This window comes from Ischnura elegans, chromosome 8 (genome assembly GCF_921293095.1).
Source record: "Ischnura elegans chromosome 8, ioIscEleg1.1, whole genome shotgun sequence".
Classification (NCBI taxonomy): Eukaryota; Metazoa; Arthropoda; class Insecta; order Odonata; family Coenagrionidae; genus Ischnura; species Ischnura elegans.
Genome location: NC_060253.1, coordinates 76,557,788 through 76,574,037, shown reverse-complemented (window position 1 = coordinate 76,574,037; position 16,250 = coordinate 76,557,788). Strand labels below are relative to the sequence as shown.

At 35.3% G+C, this 16,250-nt stretch overlaps 1 protein-coding gene across 1 annotated transcript in view; it reads left to right on the top strand.

Annotated features, from left to right (window-relative positions):
• The window catches only part of LOC124164440 (PDF receptor), a gene marked incomplete at its 3' end in the record, with an annotated part of 163,599 nt that overhangs the window by 84,218 nt on the left and 63,131 nt on the right, over window positions 1–16,250 (top strand). The window lies entirely within an intron of this gene.

Below are 16,250 nucleotides of genomic sequence, written 5' to 3'. Positions count from 1 at the left end.
AGAGAAGTCAAACCGAATTTGTAAAAAAGGGGGTATCGCTTTGAGAGTTTACTCACTCGCCCACGCTAGGCACAAAAAAAACACTTGATGGATTGATATATAACTTTTATTCTTAGAATGATAAATAGTTATATCATTAACAATAAATAATGAGCCAATTCAGCTTAGAAACCAGTCGCCCAAGGGAAGTGCATCCTAACAGTGTATCACATTCACGATCCATTGGAAATACATGCCCACCAAATTCCAGCATTAGAAACTAGATAAAATAGAAAGACTCCATATAATTCAAAAATGAGTGAGAAACTGTAATAATTGCTCTAAATCGACTATTCGTATAAGTTAACATTTTGTAAGTGCCAATAAATGTAGACATGTGCAGAAATGAGTTAAAATACTTTCTAAAAAACACTTTGTTCAACGTTTTGAATGTCTTTCTGCGTAATGTAACAAACATGGATTTCGCTTAGCCCTAACTTACACAATAGTGGATAATAGACACAAAAATATGGAGGGATAAGGGGATATATCCCACCCCCAAATACTCAGAGAAATGAAAAAAAATATTAATAAATCTTGTCTGTATTTGATATATAATAAGTGCATCTGTTAAGGTTAAATTTTAAGTGCCAAATTTATTTTCAGGCATGTTAATTTTTCAAAATATTTCTTTCCTGGGGGGGATAGCCCCCCCTTACCCCCCTCATCCCCACTAAAACATATTCCTAGCTACGTCACTGTTACGCAATATATCCTTGCGTGAATTGGTGAATCATTAAGCTTGCCGATGCTACCCTTTAAAGCTTTTTACAAACCCTTAAGAAACAATGCGAATATCAAGTTTTGGTCTGGATTTCCAAGTGTAGCAAACTTACGAGAAGTCTCTTGACATCCAAGGGAAAGGTTTGAGGGACTAAAAGCCAAATCGGAGATACTAACTCCGAAAGGGCACCGGCAAAATGAATTCCGAAATTAATAAAAGAGAATTGGTCCATGGGCTATAACTTTTTCAATCACATGTATTAGGTCCTTTCCATTCACTTGTTGTCCGTGGGGCAGTATGAGGATCTTCGATGAGTTGAAAGAGCTTTTTAAGTGGTTTGGGAAACCACTCGAAATACACCATAAATCTTTAACGAATCAGTCTACCCTTTTTAATCTCTCGTTATTATTTTTTCCAATATATGTGATGAGGTTCAAAATTGGAAAATGTACCACAAGTATTGAAAAATTCTAAATTATATTAATCACGTTCAAAAACCTACAGTACATTTTAAAAAAATACATATTTTACGTGCGGCGTAGTTCATTAAGGACAAATTTAAAATATTTATAAACCATGAGAAAATGTATAAAGTTTAGGATACCCGAGAGGCTTAAATGTAATATTTACCTAAAATCCGTGCTTTAAGGCATATTATGCAATATAAAGAATATGGTCCTCTTTTTAGTATATCGTTATTATTTTTCACGGTATAGAGGATGCCATTCAAAATTGAAAAATTTATTGCAAAACTTTCTTAGTACGATCTAAATTATTTATTCGGCATTTCTATGAAAAATCTAAAATATTTATAGCGCGTCATGAACCTGCAGTGTATTAACAAGGAATTTTTATTCTCATTGGGCCAAGTGGGTGAAGCAGAAAATAAAATAAAAAGCAATAAATTGCCCTAAAGCCTTTTCTAAGCAATCAATTGTCCCTGCCAAAGACCCTGGTAAGTCAGGAGTATCGTTGGGGTATCTGTGATTCTAATTCAAAATAATTTGAGTTAAGATAGTGCATGATAAAATAAATAATCACTCTTTTGACAAAGAAAATACGATTGCTTTGAAGATAGTTACTTCCCTTTGAAATTACTAACTTTTTTCGTCTTTGACCTTGCGTAGCCAAAAAATCCGTTCCCTCGGACAAACCAACCAATTTATTGAGGATATCTTAACCCTCAGGCTCTCCCTTAAAGGGAAAATCTCACGGTTACAGACAATAAACGGATAATTAAAGTATAAAGTATTATTGTCCATGAGTGAGGGGCTGATTCATGATAACATATTTTTATAAGCTCTTGCCAAACTTTATACGACAGGAATCGAGGGATATTACACTCATAAGCTCTCCATGGACAATGATTAAATGGGACATTCAACGAACATCTTAAGTATCATTTTGTTCTCCCAACTGAAAAGGGTTTTTTCTGCTTGTGTTTTCGATGAAAAGGGAATAAGTTTAGACTAAATCCACTAAAACGTTACGTTATAACATTAAGCTAAAATTTCCTAACATGGGTTAACATAATTTTTAATCATTTTCTATGAACGCGACCATAATGCTTTTAAGATACCCTTTCATTAACATTGAATCTTTCTCTATATTTAAAACTCCCGCCTAAGTGTGACTACCTTGCGGTACCTAATGTCAATTTCCTACCGAAGCAAGGGAATAGGGTCATGATTCCTCATTTCTCGTGTACTTTTGACGCAAAGACGGCAGTATCAAGTCAAGAAGTGCTCTCTTAAGGCAGAGGAAATTGATTTTTGGTTAAATCGTGACCTTTATTGTCATTACTTGCTATGTAGTATCTCCAAACGCTGGTGAAGGAAATTAGTTCATCTCCTCCTATAAGATAACATCCATCACCTCTGTCACAAATCCTATGGGATTGATGTTGCTCCAGTTAGACTTTTAACATCCCAGGCGCCATATCACTTGTCGTTAGACCACGAGAAACGAAGTTTTTTCGGGGACTACAGGTAACGATACAAAAAGTTTTTGTCAAGCTGAATTAGTTTCATATTTCTTACTCTTCTTTAATAACAATAACATCAAGAAGTTTAAATGGATTTATTCCTAAAACTAATTACACGAGTTGATTCCCCAAATAATATACTAAGAGTTAATTTATATTCCGAGGTCTAAACTTGTCTCTCTTCTCTGGCACAGAAAAACCTTGATTAGATTGCTTAAATGATACTTGGATCGAAACTTGGAGCCGCAACATAGTGGACGGTCTTCATTGATTCGCGTCAAGGGTTGTTCCTACAATCGTGATGAGCATTATGGACCACCTGTATTTTTTCCATTGTAACCAAACTGTATTAATTATTTATTCTCCATGTGATACAGGGAGGGTATTGAGTTCATATATGAATGCAACTTGATCAAGCATCGGCTGTTATGTAGAATTAAATTCAGCAATAGGTGTCATTATTTAACTTTGATTACTTTCAGCATGTTTTTATTGCGGCACTATATGCTATATTTTTGTAGCGGTACCATATGCTATAAATTGTTTGCAGTAATTCGTGTAATGTTTCGTAAGAACTTATTTAATTCAGATTGTAAAATAATTCCTTACATATCAACTAGGTACCCTTTTAGTCTAAAACTGCTCCTTATCAGGAACCGGATTGTTCTCTTCCTTGGTTCTCTTCCTTACTGCTGCTATGATAGCGGTCTCTTTTAATAATCCCCGTGCAATTTAAGAATAAGAGTGCCATACTATAAAAAGCCACCTTGCTCCATTTTTTACTAGTAACTAATTAACTTGCTAACGGTTTCTTAGAATGGCCAGGCCATATTCCGACCAGGAAATTGTCTTTTACTGTTTGGTTGTCCAATTAGACTGACTGTCCCACAGGTCATTTTTGACCTCTAATTTTATAACTTTGCATCGAAATACATGAAAATTAGACTTACGGGGAAAAGTCCTAAGTTTTCTTGCGTGCAAGCAAAATTTTACAATTTTGACCTTTTGACCTCACATTTTGGGTCCAAACCAAAAATTTGAAATTGCCTCATGGGGTTTTAGTGTCAAAAAAATCGAGACAGAAAAAAGTCTTAATTTCATTCACCAAGATGTCAATTCTTAGGTTTTTGGACACGAGAAACCCGAAAATAACACTTTTATTTACGAAAATTTAACCGTTGGCCCTGTAAGGTCACAATCAAGATCATGGGGTGGCAAAAAGAGTAACATACCAACAAAGGTGTCTATCCATGGGTTTTAAAGGGTGCCCAAGTCAATGGTATTGCCCCAATTCCCGTATAATTTACTAATTAACCTCCAAGGTTAATATGGAAATCAAAAGTCATAGAGGTAAAGGTCGGGCCATCGTGACAACCAACGTGTCGAACCATAGGTTTTAAAGGGTGCAGAAGTCGGTTCTGCAGTTCATAGATCCGTATTACTGATTTTTTGATCTCCGAAGTTCATTATGGGTGCCAAAAGTCATAGAGTTAAACGTCACCATGACAACCAGCGTGTGAACTCTTGGGTTTTAAAGAGTGCCAAAGTCAGTTTTGCAGTTCATGGATTTGTATTGTTGATGTTTTTGACCTCCGAAGGTCATAATGGGCGTCAAAGATCATATAGTTAACCGTCGGGCCATCATGACAACGAGCATGTGGAATTGCAGGTATTAAAGGGTGCCCAAGTCAGCCATATTGTCGATTTTTTTAGGATATTAAGTATTATACTAGACGTTTTCACCGCCAGTTTATGCTACACCCTGTTTTACCTCATACTATTTTAATCGCAGTTATTTTAGTACATAAAATATGAACCACAACATAAATATAATTTCTCGAAGCAGGGCCATCGACGATGATATAAATAATAAAAGTGAACTGATCTGCGAAGAGTCAGTTGCAATACATATTCAGGAGATAACACGTGCTATATGGATTACGGTTTGAATTAATTCATATTAGTAAAACTGTTTGGTTGCATGTTGGTGAATAGTAACTTAATAAGTAGCGCATACTCAAACCAAACTTATGTAATGCGCCTCATTGAGATATATCAGTCTACGTGATTCATTGTTGATATTTTAGCCTACAAAGAATACCTTGTATTTCAAAAACTTAATTCAATAATTTTTTGTCACATCATAATTAAGACATTCAAAGAAATTGTATGGCGTTTTCTGATTTTTCTTCGTTACTTCTTCCCTCATAAAATTGTCATCATCTTTTTATAAACACTCACACTAATTCAACGTTTTAGAAGGACAAAAATAGCGAGCGTTGGTAGGTTCACTTAGTTGACTTTTTACTAATTCGACTTTCGATGAAATTGTTGAAAAAATCGATAGCTATATTTATGTTTAGTTTCAACTTTTTGCTACTTTACTACTCAACTCTGGAAACGGATTCGTTTGATAAGCGAATCTATTGTTTTATTTTAGTATACATGGCTGTAAGTTCATGAATATTTGAGTATTTTTAGCAATTACTGCGAAGGACAACTCCATCCCTCCATTTTATATTTAGATCTGGAGAACATTTGAGGGCGAATAAAGGAGATATTTTGCTACCACTTTATCCTTTCTGAATCATTATATTCTCACTGCTTTTCAGGAATTACTGGTGCGATTATAAAAACCTCAATCCCCTGGATATTTATTTTTTCCGTGTAAAATGAACCGATTTTAATGACCGCTCAAATACAAAGGATTGGTGTTTGGCATGTGAAACACAGTCTACGTGTGAATACGAGCGATTTTTTCAATGAAATTCCCTGATACTCTACGCTTTCCAATCCTGGTGTAATTAAAAGGCAGAATTTTGTGCGGCTTAAATCCCGGATCTCGTGGTATTTGGTTCTCCATCACCCCTCGTTCCCGCGGTGAATAGTCCTTTTAGTCTATCGCAGATAAATTTAATGCCTGGGTAAAGCTACCTAGCCAAGCGCAAAACCCAAATTCCTAATTCTAGTTAACGGTCCTTTTTTTCAAAAATATTCTCATTACCTAAAGTTTTTATTCAAACACACATCGGATAATGCAAATTGTAGTGCAACTCAAGAATTGCGGGCCAAAATTCAAAACATTGATTTCAACTGGCGTTTTTCTAATGACTTGCGTTTACAGTGACGTGATTACTATACCTTTATTTTTAATTCAAATAGATGTTTAGAGGGTATTTTGTCTGGAATAAAACATTAACCGTTTGTCAAAGTTTTGCATTGGTCTACTGCACGTCTTCTTCTTCCACTAACTCTACTTCCCGTATGCCCTCTGTATATTAGCGATAAAATTTACTAATAAATATAACGTTTTTTCAAAAATATTCTCATTACCTAAAGTTTTTATTCAAACACTCATCGGATAATGCAAATTGTAGTGCAACTCAAGAATGCGGGCCAAAGTTCAAAGCATCGATTTCAACTAGCGTTTTTCTAATGACTTGCGTTCACACTGACGTGATAACTATACCTTTATTTTAAATTCAAATAGATGTTTAGAGGGTATTTTGACTGGAATAAAAAATTAACCTCTTGTCAAAGCTTTGCATTGGTCTACTGCACGCTTCTTCTTCCACTAACTCTACTTCTCGTATACCCTATATATATTAGCGATAAAATTTACTAATAAATATAAGTATACCGACTGAAGAGCTTCGTTCTTCCAATTTTTTTCGTAATAACAGGCTTCAACACAAACTGATATAGAATATGTGATTTCGCATGTGATTTAACTATATTCTCCTTACATAGTCTATGATTCAGAGTTTCAAATTTGACGTCTGAAACAAATGAAACATACCAAATTCATAATTCCCTCGCCTCAGTGATACACTTTTCTGTTAATAAGTTGTGTTCTTATGTATACCTAATTGATACGTAGTTTTGATGCATCATTCATTTATTTTATTGATCAAGCAGTTGTTTATAATCTGGTTAAATACATGGTAATTATAACTTGGTTTGTCCTTTAAGCTCCTGACTCACATGTGTTCAAGCGTTGGTTCATCAGCATTATGGAATAATAAGATATTTTTAATTTTATGTAGTAATAAATACGTATGAATTTAGATTATTTTGCCTCTAACATAAAAATAGGTTTTTTCATACATATATTTCATTAGGTTTCCATTACTAATAGCAATGGAATAAAGCGGCCAGAGGACTATTTCCCACTCTCCAAAAATGCAGCTAGTGTGATGATAATACATAAATATGAATCAGAAATTGGAATAAGGAAATAGTAATAAAAAATTACAAACCTTTTCCTTTTAATAGCATAATTATATGTTCACATTTTTATTTATTACCAACCTGATTGTACTTCTGCCTTTCTCCTACTGACTTTTGCATAATAATTTGCATTTAATCAATGAAGTAAAATATTTACCAATTCATAACTAAAAAAAGCTTTTGTGACACATACTTTCAAAATGCATTACAATGATTCTTTGGTCTAATAACGACCAAATTCTTTGAAATTTATTATTCTTTGAAATTCTTTGAAAAACACTCTTCCAGTTGGATGCATTTCTACAGAAGAGAGACGAAAATACTATTGAACCTAACATAGAGCAAAGTTATTAATATTTTCGAAGTTATTTCGCTTTGACTTAGAATCGTCTTATACTGAGTCCGATCCTACGCAAAGATAATACAGTGAAGGAAATATTTTTAATTGGTTCCAACAATTATAAAGATTTTAATTGGCTCAACCAATAATATTTTACGAGGTAATTTTGCCAGCATATCCACGATGCATTAGATGTTTTTCAAAGCAAGCCCTTCGAATTTGATAACATTGTCAACAATCCCTTCTGCTGTGCAAAAAGTGAAGTTCAAGTTGTGAAAACAGATCAATCTTTAAACGGTGTGATCATAGTCAGTAAGCCCGTGAAAACACTGGAATGAGGAAATAGGGCGTTAAAGTGATAACATTTTTCCTTTTAATGGCTAAATTCAATGCATATTTTTATTTATTGCTTACCTGATTGTACTTTGGTCTTCCTTCAACAGAGTTTTGCCTAAAAATTGATCAATATTTGCCAATTCAGACATGAAAGAAACTTTTTTGACATATATTTTCAAAATTCATTTGTTAGTAATGTTATCCCCGAAAGTATATAATAAAAATTATGCATGATGCACCTCTGCTGGACATGGCGAAAAAATATTAAACCGAATATAGAGCAAGGTTATTCATTTTTTCAATGCTCAATTTCTTTGACTTAGAATCTTTTTATGCTGAGTCTAAACCTATGTAAAAGCAGCGAAGTAAGCAAAATATTTTTATTTGGCTCCACGAAGTTTGAACCAAAATTAAACAATATTATGTGAGGTGATTTTTCCAGCATATCCAGAATTTATTAGACGTTTTTCGAGGTAAGACCTTTCGAGGTTGATGCCATTGTCAAAATTTTATTCCTCATACCTTCCGCTAACGCAAGGAGTGAAGTTCAAATCGTCCTTGGAGCTAACTCGGCGAGGAATTTTGTCCGGAAACAACAGCGAAAGAGGTAGAGAGAGAGTAGTAAAAAGGAAAAAGCTCGGCGTACCTACCTCAGCGGGGCTCTCGGATATGTTTTTCTCCTTGGTCTCCTTCAACCCCTTTTCCTTCCCCAAGTAGCCTGTTTGGCTTGCCTCCATATATTGAGTTTCGAGGAAACAAAGCAGTTTTGGAGCATTAAAGCTCCGGTGGAGAGGAGAGGTGGAAGGAGTTCTTGATATTCCTCGGCGCGGATGTTGTAAGGGCGGTGCGGCGGCGTGGTCCAGCTATTCTCGTCGAAAGGGAACAGTCCTCGAGCCGAGATTTTACGCTGTGCGGACAGCTTTAAGAGATAAGGCGTTGACGATTAGGTTTAGCCATGTCTTTCGCAGATTTGAGAGACAGGATTCAGGTGAAATCAAAGGTGTGCTATAAAATTACGTAGCCTTGAACATTAACTGCGTAAATAATTACACAAAGGTCATAAGGTCTCAACAATCAAGAGCTAATCTACGAAAAAATGTTAAAAAATTTCTAATTGCTCTCTCTGACGTAATAATTCTATCCATAATCATGCATGCGTTCATACATCGCGATTCTTTGCATTTTGCATTATTAAGTATTTCACAATTACATCTTAACAATCATTTTTGGATGTGGATAATATTAACTTCTTTCGGTATTGCGGACAAAAATGTCATCTTCCTTCGAACCAGATAACCATCAAAACTATTAATTAATAAATGGGAATGAAAAATATTCAACATTACCAATATATATACCTTGAAATAATATATTCACATAGTTCATGAGCTAATCCACCAAATAAATATTAAAAATGCCCTAATAGCTCGGTTCATCGTAATAAATCCCTTCATACCTATGCATGCGTTATGTGCAGAAAACATCGTGATTCATTGCATTTTACATTTTTTAGATTTCATAATTGCAACTTAGCATTTTCATCGGTGGATATCAACTTCGTGGGCAAACATGCCTTCCACCTTTGTTATAGGTTAGCATCGAAATTTTTATTAGTGAATAGGGATGAAAAATATTTAACATTACCAATGTACACATCTTTACAAAGGTCTAATATTCATATCAATCATGTGGTAATCCACCAAACAAAGTTTACAAATAGCCTACTGGCAGGGTCCGTCTGTAATTAGTTTCTTCATACCCATTCATACATTGTGTGCAGTAAGCATCGCGATTCGTTGCATTTTACATTATATAGCGATTTCATGATTGCATCTTATCAATTTTTTTCAGTGGTGGAGAATGTAAGTTCTTTCGATATTGTGGGCAAAAACGCCTAATGATTTCGTTCTAGGTAAGTGTAGAAACTATTTCTTAATAAATGGGGATGAAAAGGATTTAACATTGCCATTAAACACATCTTTAAAAAGGTCAAATATAACACATCAATCATTAGCTAATCCGCCAAAAAAATTTTATAAATATCCTAATAACTCGGTCCCTCTGTATTAAGTCTCTTCATACTCATGCCTGCGATGTGTGCAGAAAGCATCGCGATTCAAATGAGAGACTGATGGAGAAGTCGTTCTGTTTATCCCTCATGTATCAGTGCGAGCTTGAGGGATTACATTCATCCCTCTTTGCTGAAAAGGACCGAATTCGCTTTCTCCATCCACCGTAATCCTTCGTCGTGGCATTTGGACTCAATCAAAGTGTCCGTTAACTTACACGCTCACATTCCCTCGGGCAAACGAGTTACATCCGAGTAAAGGACTTTTTCTTTTCATTTATTCTTTCCTCTACGGACGTCGCTCGAAGTAATTCCTTGCCGCCCCACTTAGGCTTTAACATGAAATCGGACGAGTAAAAGTATATGATACTTTGATACTTATATCAGGTGCTCTACATATATATGTAGATCACTTGGCCTGCAACCAGGGTGTTCTGGGTTCGAGTCCCAGCATTTTTACCCTCTGATTTCTGGCTTTTTTCCATCTACCGTTTCCTCGTCCTTTTTCCATTATATGTTCCTATCCATTTCTTTTCCTACATGTGAATTTATTTGTATTTTTGCGCTTCAGGCGCCTTTCATTACTACTACTACTATTTATTTATTTAATCATTTGAATTTCGGATTGATAATTATTTTTAAGCATGCAGTGCTTCAGATTTTAAATGTTTTTTTTTAACGTAATTTGTTCTTGGTTATTTCTAATCTAAGTCTGTGTGAATGAAAGCTTTTAACGCAATCAGCATCAGATAACTGCCATGCTGCCCTATCATTAATTATGCAAGCAGTGTAATTTGAGAGAAATTATTTCTGTAAATGTTTCAACAAGGTCATTGCACTATCGTTCATCCTGCTTCTAAATTTGTGAAGCCAACTTTATGTGCTCAGCCTCTCACTGCGACGTCAACTGTAGCCACAAAGAGGCAAATTTTTATGGCGTATATTCTTACATGCATCAGCATCATAAAAACATTATCCATAGAAATTTTAAATATTTTCTTGCGATCGCGGTATTATTGTAGCATTATTGTTATATTATTATAAGTTAATAGCATTCTTTTCATGAAAAGAATCTTTCATAGAATTATTATCGGTAGTGAATTTACCGAAGAGGGATTAAAAAGAAAAATATCAAGACCGTTTTTAAAAAGGATTTGAGATTACTCCCGGCCAGTATGCAACGACATGATCTAGTTCCAATCAGTTGAAAATAATTTCCAACCACCCTTTGCCAGGTACTAAACCTAACGTGGGCTAAACTCAGATCTCAGTTTTAGGCAAGATGATGATGACTGTATTATGAGTCAAAACAACGGCCATAATAAGCCTAACAAGCTCCTGAGCTCAAAGACATTTTGCTGAACGATTGTGTTCTATATTAAATCATTTATTGTTTTCAATATTTTTATATATGTGCCAAAATTAATGGAAAAAAGTTCAATCACCGTTAGGTTATCATCAATCTGTAATTTAAATTGCCACATCGCTGTTCGCGTGCATTTGAAATGAAAAATATATTTACTCACCAATCGGATACCTTCATATTAAATTCATCTTCTTAAATTACCACAAGGTTGTAAACTTGTAGCGGAATTACAGATCCATTACCTCCCATATTTTTTGTATTTTCGCTCAAAACAAAAGGTAATTAAATTCGTGCACTAAAAGTGGATCTTAATAGAACTCTCCGTTAATTAACCAAATATTGAATTACATCGCACCTAGCGGGAAGTTTTGCGAAGCCTTTGATATCAATCCGATGATTAATTGAAATTTAAATTCAAAGCATATCTAAGGGATCATGGATGAATTAACTTATCAAATCAAAATCAAGTCAAATTAAATACTGAGGTCATTTTTGACTATGTGATAAATACAAGGAATCAAATCTTCACAAAAATAATATGTAAATATTGTTTTAGATGTTTTTTAGGTTAAACGGAAAAGATAATTCACTTAAATGTAGGAGATAAATCCTGGTCAATTTTAATTTGCTAAAAAATTATTATACTGATAAAAAACAGCTTCCTGGGTGTTTTACAGGGATACATTTTTTATTTTTAAATATGAGTATTTCTTATAATCCTATAATCCTATAGTCGGTTTCTGGTGCGAATTTTTTTATTTATATTAAATTTAAATGTCTCCCTCAAGATAGTAAGATAAAATTAAAGCCCACTGACGAGAATTGGTAATAATGCCAAGGCAGTGGTTATTCGTGGATATTCTATACTCTAATTTAACTTCCATCTGCCTTTCTTTGACGTACCTACCTTTTCAGGTCTCGAAACTTTATTGTATTTCACTTTTACTATATACTAATTGGCTGAAGCGAAGAAACGAAATGCACTGGTTTTCAATTAACAGTAACTCTTTTCCTGGTGAGCTGTACATCCTTCCACCTTACGGTTCTTTTCGAGATATTTCATTTGCACCCTGCCCTTGGCCATCGTTTCGGACGATTTGCTGCACAGGCAGAAGACGTATCAGGATTCCTTTTGATCTTCATCGCGTCCTTGGTCGGAAAATCTTCTCTCGAACCGCATTAACAGATCCTTATCTCCCCCACTCATTCACTCGCCCACGCCACAGACACCAGTTTCCTCTGCTTACGCCTCACCTCTCTTGCGAATCCTTCATCGATTTGCGACCAGAGAAAAGTCTCTATTCCAGAGAGTCGTCTTTCTTCTCGTACCTGGTATGCGTTACAGAACAAGGACGCGGTACCCAATGAAGCATTCTCATGGTTCGCTCCTTTGCAGATCTCTTTTGCGTTAAAAAGAGTAAAGTATGGTTGAAGGTAAAATAAGATTTATTTGAAATCTTTTTTGGCAGGGAAATATATCAACCGATACGAAGCAAAAATTAAAGATTGGGCTCGATCACTATTCCGTGGAAAGAGAGACTAAGGTTGACCTAGAATGATACGAGTTTGGATCTCATCTGTTAAAGGTTGTATTTAGAACTTTTGAATATAAACCATTGGTTCTTTGGTGGCCATTTTTACTATTTTTCTTTGGACAAATTTGGTTCTAACGGAAAAATATGAACCAGAGCGTTACATTATATTCAAGAGGTAGAAACATATTATTATCCTTTCATTTCATATTTGCTTAAAATAAGAATAACAGAGTTTGCAAAATTATCTGAATATATTTTTTAATATCCATATAAACGCTCAAATATAATTTAATTAAATGTTATTATTTCACATGATCGATTAAATTTGATTTTTTGTTGGAATTTACCAGAAAATAGTTTACAATCATTGTCTTCGTTAATCTTTACCCCATGACATTAAAACACAAGGTTATGGTTTTCAAAGAGGTGTTCAAATGGCTTCCTTCTTTGCTGTGGGAGGAATCAAGAATGAATTTCTCCTGAGATCGCTTCAAATATTTTTGGATACATGTCAACCAAAATGGGAGGCAGATGTAAGTCCATATTCGATAGGAAAAAATGTTTCTCTGTGCTCAAAAAGGGTAATAGTAGGAGTCTCAGAAGTGAAGATGCTTGTTTTTCGGTGTTTCAAGCTCTATGGTCACTTTTTCCTCTTTTGCTCTTTTGGCCTCATGAGGTACTTTTGGGCCTTATGCCGAATTCTTAACCTCAGGAAGTATTATTGTGTAATGACTCTTGGATTGCAACGAAATCATCAGCTCAAAGGCACAACCTATTCAAAGGTACTCTCGGATGAAATCAAAAAAGAATGACATGTTAACCTTTTATAATCCAATGTTGCTTCTAAGCAGCATAAAAAATGTTTAAACTTTCAGCTATTTTTAGGAAATACCTAAACTACCTATTATTTTGTCGAGTAAATTTGAATGACAAAATATTTAGCTGGTACGATAATTATAATTGGGTGAAAATTTTCAAGTTTTCAGAATGAAAAATCTTGAACATAGATTTTTCTCTAAATCAGCTCTGGGTAAGAAAGGGTTAACCGAAGGTTAATGGAAGGAAGAGGCGTGCCACCTCCGTGGTAGGTGGAGTTAGAATTTATTCTAGGATCAATTCAGGGTTCTATGACATGAAATTAAGTAATTCAATGTGAAACGAAGGGCATGATGTTTATTTGACGGAAATTTAAAAAAAAAATAATTTTGCTCCCTCCAGGCTCAAAATCTGGAGAAGTATCTCTTTGGATGAGAAAATTCTTCCATTTTCAGGAAAGGTCATAACATTGCTCCATCGAGGAAAATCAACTTTGATATGGAAATACGGTGAAGAACTCAGGAGATCTGCTTTGCTTTTATTGACTTCATGCATCGGAAATCCGCTCTTTAAACGCACCAAATGCCTTTTTTCTACGATTAAAACGCATTAAAGACGAACTCGGTATTTCAAAGAGGCGTTCAAATGGCTTCCTTCTTTGCTATGGGAAGAACTAAGAATTGATTTCTCCTGACTTTTCTTATTTCTTTCTCTTTCTCTGCGTTTCTTTTTCTGTGCGTGTTCTAAGTTGAACTGTAACTGAAAAGTATTTTTTCTGTATTGTATAGGGCAATTCATTGAACTACTGACTTTGACTTGATTCTCAGGGAAGATTAACTTTCAATGCTATAAACTAATTGCCTTCAGTTTAACCCTGCACTTATTGATAGAGCAAGAATTCGAGAATGAATCAGGCAACGGGGTCTCATGTGATAAGAACGACGAGTATCAGATGGTTAGGATAGGTGTTTTAGTTTGAGGAAAGGGGAACTTTTCCCTTCCATTGTGAAGGCAGGAGAAAACTAGCAACTTGTAAGCAACACTTGGAATTTGTTGCCGAAGTGAGAAAGAGGACTATCCCATGAATGACCGATAATTGAGATTTCTCTGATGGTGTTCCTCCTGGCCAAACCCTAATCTTCTGGCCTTACTGAATTGCGTATCAGAGTTAAACTCATTGAAAGCATTTGTCTATTTCCACATTTATTTATTTTAACCAATCCAGGCCTCGTCACATACGCCCCCGCGCCCTCCTAACTTCGCTACTTACTCCCACCTCTTCATTTCTAATGAAATGGGACTTCTTCACTCTGCCCTTCCTATATTCTTCTTCACCTTCCCGTTTCTGTGGTTCTTTCCCAATATATTCAAGGTTCCTTTTTTTATTCAAAAAAAGCCTAATGTTCTTATACCTGGGCCGGTAGAATTAAAGAAGTGTGGAGATAGGCAAGGGCCTTCATTATGTAAAACATCTGAAACTCTATATTTTATGAAAGATAGAGCCTGTATTTACAAGTGACCGACTTTTTTTATCCTGCGTACTCAAAGGGAGATGGAATTTGTAAAGGGTTTAGTAAAACAGGGTATCGGTGACTTGAGCATGATTCTCGCGGGTTATAATAGCTTTGAAAGGTTTGACAAGAAAATATCTCGCGAGGTAGCGTGACCTACCACAAGATAGAAAATGATCCAGGGCATGCCAGTATTTTCGTAGGTAAAGGTTACCTAAAGCTAGCTATAGCTAATCCTTCCTTTTTATCGCTAGCATTAGCTAGCTAGTTATAAGGAGAGAGAGAATATCCAGAGTTGCTAATTTATTTACCATGTTGAGATAGAGATCGCAAATTTTAACCGGATTAAACGCCCTGGGACATCGGAGACGGGTCTGTAGGGTGGGCCGGCAGGGATACACCTCTCCAGTCCGGGAAACAACTCGGTAACTTTTACGCCCATAAACTTGAAGAGAGGGAGAGGTAAAAGGAAGGAATAAGGAATATGTGGCAATATGCCGAAATCGGAAAAGGCCAGACATAAGTCCAAAGGCTTTTGTTGAGATGAAACTTGAAACTTAGCGTAAATAATTTAAGTATACCGGGAATAGTATAATCGGAAGATACGGTGCATATCCCGGTCAAGGGAAATGATTTTTTCTGTGTGGAATGTTCGCATAATTAGCATTAAACTACTTATAAATTACTTCCTGTTATAGATTTATATACCGTTATGCATAAATGCGACTGAGACATAGTAGCCTAAAAATGGCAAATTCTTTTTAACAAAACACTATCTTGGAAATTTTTGAAATTACGCAGCTGGTGTTGCGTTGGTATGATTTTCATGGAATAAAAAAAACACAATATTCCTTTGACCTCGTGCTTTGCCTATATTTTTCATGACATTTGATTGTTTTCTAATCGGTCTTGTTTTGCAAAATGGCGTATCTATTTTCACGTGAAATTTAGCATGAAGTAGACATATCTATGTTTTACGGAATGTGTAACTCGAGAAATTCACCGTCTACGCTCCCACTACTTTCGTCTAGTGTTAACCATTTTTTCCACCGGCGAATTCCTTCCCTGAACTCCTGCTAATTTTATCCTCACTTCTTTTTGAGTTTCTTTTGGGGACTTCTTCCCCCAACGCCCTCCTTACTTTGCTACTTACTCCCACCTCTCCATTCCTAATGAGATGGGCCTCTCTTCACCCTGTCCTTTCTATTTTCTATATTCTCCTTCACCATCTTTGCCTTCCCGTTTCTGTGGTTCTTTTCCCTACGTCGTTCTTCTACAAAAATTAAACTCGTAAAAATTGA